This window comes from Chiloscyllium plagiosum, chromosome 39 (genome assembly GCF_004010195.1).
Source record: "Chiloscyllium plagiosum isolate BGI_BamShark_2017 chromosome 39, ASM401019v2, whole genome shotgun sequence".
NCBI classification, from domain to species: domain Eukaryota; kingdom Metazoa; phylum Chordata; class Chondrichthyes; order Orectolobiformes; family Hemiscylliidae; genus Chiloscyllium; species Chiloscyllium plagiosum.
This window is the reverse complement of record NC_057748.1, coordinates 26,081,488-26,088,110: the sequence shown is the minus strand read 5'-3', so window position 1 is coordinate 26,088,110 and position 6,623 is coordinate 26,081,488. Positions and strand designations below refer to the sequence as shown.

The 6,623-nt window shown below is 44.9% G+C and overlaps 2 protein-coding genes across 2 annotated transcripts in view; one reads left to right on the top strand and one right to left on the bottom strand.

Annotated features, from left to right (window-relative positions):
- cenpk (centromere protein K) overlaps positions 1-142 on the bottom strand; it is a 25,164-nt gene extending 25,022 nt beyond the window's left edge. Inside the window, exon 1 of the mRNA XM_043680042.1 lies at positions 39-142. The gene's annotated coding sequence lies outside the window, so the exon portion shown is untranslated. The remainder of the gene's footprint in view (positions 1-38) is intronic.
- The window catches only part of LOC122542038 (60S ribosomal protein L10-like), a 14,518-nt gene that overhangs the window by 4,452 nt on the left and 3,443 nt on the right, over positions 1-6,623 (top strand). The window lies entirely within an intron of this gene.

Here is a 6,623-nt window from a genome sequence, read left to right as displayed (position 1 = left end):
ACCCGTATCCACCCCCTTCCCCTCCCCCCCTCTCTCACTTTCCCGCCTTCTCTCTCCCGCTCGCGCTGTGACCGTTAAATCATTGGCGGGAGCCCGGTCTCCGTGACGTCACGTCTGTTCGTCCCGCTGCCCAGATAGACCGTATTCACGGTGACGCGCTTCCGGCCCAGGGCACATCAGGCCACGCCCACCCCGCCAGGCCGGAGGCCCGGATGTCCCACCAGGATGGCGGCTGGGAGGCTGAAACCCAAACAGAACTTGCTGGAAATCAGACTTAACGTCCCAGGGGGTGTTCGGGGACACTTCTTCAAAGCTGATAGTCGCTAGGATAATGTTTTTTTTTAAATGGAGGGGGCTGAGGGAGTAAGGAGTAAATGATAGGCAGACATGGGAGACAAAAAAACAGAAGTTGCTGGAAAAGCTCAGCAGGTCTGGCAGCATCTGTGCAGAGAAATCGGAGGTAATGGTTCGGGAACCTTCCTGGGGACTTAAATAGGAGATGGGCACCCATATCTTCAAGGCTGCTCTCCCTGTGGACATTGTATAAGAGTGGGGTAGGGTTGTGTGTATGGTGTGTGTGTGTGTGTGAGAGAGAGAGATCAGGGGGTGCAGTGTGGTGTTCAGTAATAAACATTGATTAAGTGCAATGAGCCACGCACACACAGGGTCGCCCACCTTCTCTCGATGACAGGGAACCACTCATTACTTTTATTCGAGCATTAACTTTTTCATTATTGAATCCAAACCCCACAATTTGCCATGCCAGGATTCAAAGCACGCTGCCCAAATGTTTTCCTTGGTTTCTGGATTCAGAGTCTGGCAATAATACCACCTAATCCCACTAAACCGCACCCTCTCCCTCACTCCCTATACCCTTTAATATCCCAGTCAGTCTAATCCCTCTCTCTCCCTCACTCCCTATACCCTTTAACATCCCAGCCAGTCCAATCCCACTCTCTCCCTCACTCCCTATACCCTTTAATATCCCAGTCAGTCTAATCCCTCTCTCTCAATCACTCCCTATACCCTTTAATATCCCAGCCAGTCTAATCCCACTCTCTCCCTCACTCCCTATACCCTTTAATATCCCAGCCAGTCCCACTCTCCCTCTCACTCCCCGCTCCCTTTAATATCCCAGCCAGTCTAATCCCACTCTCTCCCTCTCACTACCCACTCCCATTAATATCCCACCCTGTCTAATCCCACTTTTCCCACACTCCCTGCACACTTTAATATTCCACCCAGTCTAATCCCACTTTCTCCCTCACTCCCCGCTCCTTTTAATATCCCACCCAGTCTACTCCCATTCTCCCTCTCACTCGCCGCTCCTTTTAATATGCCACCCAGTTTTATCCCACTCTCCCTCTCACTCCCTGCTCTCTTTAATAAGCCACCCAGTCTAATCCCATTCTCCCTCTCACTCGCCGCTCCTTTTAATATCCCACACAGTCTAATCCCACTCACTCTGACTCTCTGCTCCCCTTAATAGCCCACCTGGTCCAAACCCACTCTCCTCCTTATTCCCCGCTCCCCATAATATCCCACCAAGTCCAACCTCACACAGCGCTCATTATCCACGTCCTTTCAGGTCTCACCTAGTCTTATCCCACTTTACCTCTCACTCCCTGCTCTCTTTAATATCCCATCCAGTCTAATCCTACTCTCCCCCCTCTCAATTCCCGCTCCTTTTAATATCCAACCCAGTCTATTCCCACTCTATGCCACACCCACCGTTTTCTTTAATATTTCACTCAGTCTGATCCCACTCTCCCTCTCACTCCTCGCTCCCTTTAATTCCCACCCAGTTTTATCCCACTTTACCTCTCACTCCCAGCTCCCTTTAATATGGCACCGCTCCCTTTAATATCCCACCCAGTCCAATTTTACTCTCCCCCATTCCCCGCTCCGTTTAACATCCCAACCAGTCTAATCTCACTCTCCCCCCTCACTCCCCGCTCCCTTTTATATCCCACCCAGTCTCCCCGCTCCCTTTAATATCCCACCCAGTCTAACCCCACTCACTCCTCACTCCCTGCCCTTTCAGTTGAGAAAGGGATTCTGCAAGAACGAGGTGGAAATTAGATTAGCGACAGATAGCAGGATAGAGAGAACGGAACAGTGCTAGTCCGAACATTGGAATAGAAATCGCGATAGTAACAGAAATGGAGTTAGAGAGGGATTGCAGAAGAGATCAGACACATCACTGCCTCTGAGATCAGGACCCTCCCATCTTCAGTACATTTCAAACCCAAGCCTCTTTGGTCAGCCCTCAGGTCAACCGACTGGCACAGGGCGCTACGACAATGCAGTTGGGTGTTTGGCAGGCAATCCTCCAGAATATATTCGAACACTTCCTGCTCAAGGCGATGGGTGTGTTTCCCTTGGGTGACCTTTCCTTGCTTAAGGAGGGAGCTCTTTGAGAGGAGGTTGTTTGTGTTTCTCTGACCCTGGAAGGTATGATAAGTGCATACAGGAGCACGGCACACACTAGCCACATTTGGCTACGGTGAAAAGCTGGAGGAAGACAACACTTCCCAACAGGGAAACTGTTTCAGCAGAGCAGAGGACGCTTATGCAACTGGCGTGTGTGTTGGAGTGATTGGTTCCAAAGAGCTGGCAGGAAAGGGAAGGGCAGAATAGCCTCAGCCTGTTCCAGGAAACGGTGCTGAAGCCACGCTCCTTTCTGACCTGGTGGTCTCTTTTCGCAGGTACAGAGAGAGCGGGAGAGCCAAGTATGTCTGAGGTACGTAGGCAAAATTCACATTGATCTTGGTGACAGTGGCAGGTTCCGGGGGGAGAGAGAGAGAGAGAGAGTTGGCTCAGTCTTTCAGCTTGTGAAGCACACTTTTAGGCTTTAGGCTCTAGACTCCACTTGACACCTTCCACATCTTCGGGGCATATAAAAGTGCTTTACAGCTTGTGAATTCACTTGAGCACTAGGTCAGTATGGTTTCACGTCTGATTTTTGCACATAAGATGTTCCAAACAGTGATGCTAATTACCCTAATCTTTATTTTCAGTGGGTTTGATCAAGATAGAAAAACAAGGGGTTCTATCCTGCTACTTATTCTGATTATGCTATTTTACATCCTTGCCAGGGTTTTGGTTGAATAGATTTTTGAGTGGGTGCCTTGTCTGTCATTTCAATTAACTTTAATTGAGCTTTCTACTTAAACTATGCACTAGAATCAGTACATTGGCACTTGAATCACAAGCCAGTGGGCCAAGCTGGCACTTGAAATTCTGGAATTGGAAGTGGCAGACTTATTTCTGCCAAGGTGGAGAGCACTTAATTTTGTAAAGGCATCCACAATTGTTTTTTGTTTGAGTCAATGTTGTAATAATCGTTCATTGCGGGCACTTCCCTTATGCTGTCGATGAATTGCTAAAACGGAATTCATTAAAATATGTCAGTTAACTCGCTGAGCTTGAAGATTTGTTTTCAGGTGTTTCGTCACTATACTAGGTAACCTCAGTGAGAGTCTCCAGTGAAGCGCTCTGTTTATAGGAATTGATTTCTTAAGGTGGGTCATGTCATTTCTGGTTCTTTTTTTTCAAGGGAAGGTAGGTAGGATCTAAATAGGTATGTTTATTGATGGAGTTCTGATTAGAATGCCATGCCTCTAAGAATTCTTGTGCATGTCTTTGTTTCACCTGTCCTCGGATGTGTGTGTTGTCCCAGTCAAAGTGGTATCCTTTGTCTTATGTATAGGACAGGCGAAACAAAGACACGCACGAGAATTCTTAGAGGTCTGGCATTCTAACCAGAACTCCATCAATAAACACACAGAATCTAAAATCGATTTACCTTTCCTTGGAAAAAAAACTGGAAATGACATCACCCTCCTTAAGAAACCAAGACCTGTAAATAGAAAGGCGGGACATACCACCAGTGCTTCACCAGAGACTCTTAACTGATGATGTTGCCTAGACATGGTGACGAAACGTTTAAAAACATCAGTCAAGCTCAGCGAGCTAACTTACATACTTATAATCAATCTGAACTACAAATACAATGTACCTGCACCCCTAGGTCCCCCTGTTCTGCAACACTACCCAGGGCCCTACCATTAACTGTGTAAGCCCTCCCCGCGTTTGTTTTACCAAAATGCAATACCTCATATTTATCCAGATTGAACTCCATCTGCCACTCCTCAGCCCATTGACCAAAGTCCCTTTTTAGCCTTATAAAACCTTTTTCACTGTCTACAATGCTACCAATTTTGATGTCGTCTGCAAACTTACTAACCATACCTTCTATATTCTCATCTGAATCATTTATAAAAATGATAAACGAAAGAGAAGCCAGAATCGATCCCTGTGGAACACTGCTGGTGACAGGCCTCCAGCTCAGTAACCAACCCTCCACCATCCCAGGCTCTGTCTCCTGCCGTTTTGTATCCAATCGGCGAGCTCACCCTGAATCCCATGTGATCTAACTTTACTAATTAGTCTACCATGTGGACCCTTGTCAAAGGCTTTACTAAAATCCAAATAAATGATGGCTACTGCTCTGCCCTCATCAACATTTTTAGTAACTTCCTCAAACAACTCAATCAAGTTTGTGAAACATGATTTTCCTCACACAAAACCATGCTGACTACTATAACAAAGCTCGTCCATCTTTATTCTCTCAAAGCTGTTCCTTGGCTCAAGGAGACTCTGTCCTTGATTTTTTTCAGAGGGGTAATACACCAGGCCGGGCTCCCATCAGTCTGGTTTGGTACAGGGATGGAAAGGAGTTTGCGAGGCCTTTTGTTTCAATGTAAACAGATGAGACTTCAGGTTGTGTTTTAGAAGTGACCTGTATAATGAAAGGGGAGCGGTCAGCTCTCTAGCTGAGCAGTTTTAGTTCAGTCTTGAACTGGATGGATGTTCAACATGGAGCCGTGTGGAAACTCTCTCTCTCTCTCTCTCTCTGCCCTTCAACCTGGAAGCACGTGTTCCATTTACACTGGGTTTTAACGGGAGTTTGCTTTTTGGGACTGTTGTGTATATTCGGAACAGCATAATTAAGTCTGGTTTGGATAGACTGAGTTCTGTAGGGAGTTGTTATTCTGGTCTCTGTGTTTCATTGTGTAATTTTGTGATAAATCTTTGTCTGTTTTAAAATCTTGTAGTCAATCTAACTAATGTAATCCAGGTCATTTTCACTGTACACTTTCTGAAACAAATTGCAAAGTTATGAACTGGGGCTGCCTGTGTAAGAATGTTTGGAGCGGTCTAGCCTAGTCCTTAACACTATCCCTAATCAATGTTTGCCTCTCGAAGTGTCCATAAATCCTATCTGTTATAATCACCTCCAACAATCTATCCATAACCGAAGTCAGACTCACGGGTCTACAGTTGGCCAATTTCTCCTGACAGCCTTTCTTAAACAAAGGTACAGTATTAACCGCACTTCAGTCATCAGGTACCTCACCTGGAGTTATAGATGATGCAAATATTTCTGCAAGGGAGTCTTATAACTTCCTCCCTTACATCCCAGAATGTCGTTGGATACATTAGGTCAGGAGATTTATAGTCTCTAAGACCTCCCGAACCTCCTCTTCCATAATGTGAGCTGATTTTAAAACAACAAAGTTTATTTCTCCACAGTAACAACTGACTGAAATATTCATTTAGTATCTCGCCCATCTCCTGGGGTCCAACACAAAGCTGACCTCCTTAATCCTTAAGGGGCCCAACCCTCTCTCTACTTACCCTCTTGCTCTTAATCGCTTTGGATTATCCTTAAACATACCTGCCAAAGCTATCTCATATCCCCTCTTAGCCCTCCTTATTTCTCTCTTAAGAATGCCCTTACACTCTTTATATTAATTAAGAAATTCAACTGAACCAAGTTGTCTTTATTCCCTTTTAGTCTTGACTAAAATCTCAATAACTTTATTCATCCATTGATCCTTAATCTTACCAGTCCGACCCTTCACTTTAACAGGAACTTAATGCCTCTGAACTCTTGTCATCACACTCTCGAACACCTCCCACTTGTCAGACTCTTTTTTTATCTGCGAACAGTCAACTCCAATCAACTTTTGAAAATCCTTGTCTCATACCATTAAAGATTGCCTTACTCCAATTAAAAACTTTAACTTTGATAAAAGTCTTACCCTTTACCATAACCATTTGAAACTACAATAGAGTTATGATCGCTGGACCCAACATTATTATTTGTAGACGTCGGTGTTGGACTGGAGAGTACAAAGGTAAAAGTCACACAACAGAATCTGTGTAAGGTTCTGTAAATCCGTTTTTTAGATTGGAATCAGTCTGACCATTGTGGCAGAGACAGCCTCGCACAGGGAAGCTAACACCTTCAGTACATTATCTGGGCTGACATGACGCCAATTGTTAAAGTTCACTTGCGAATGTAACTTTTAAAAAAGGTTTTGCGATTGAAAGAACTGAAACCAACATGGTCATTCAAAAAGGTCATAACAAACCATCCAGGTCTTTTTCAACATATAATTTCAGTTACATCACACTGTAAACCTTTGCTACAAATTCTGTGTCTTATGATCTTATACTCCACAACCACCTGATGAAGGAGCAGCGTTCTGAAAGCTAGTGCTTCCAAATAAACCTGTTGGACTATAATCTAGTGTTGTGCGATTTTTAACTTT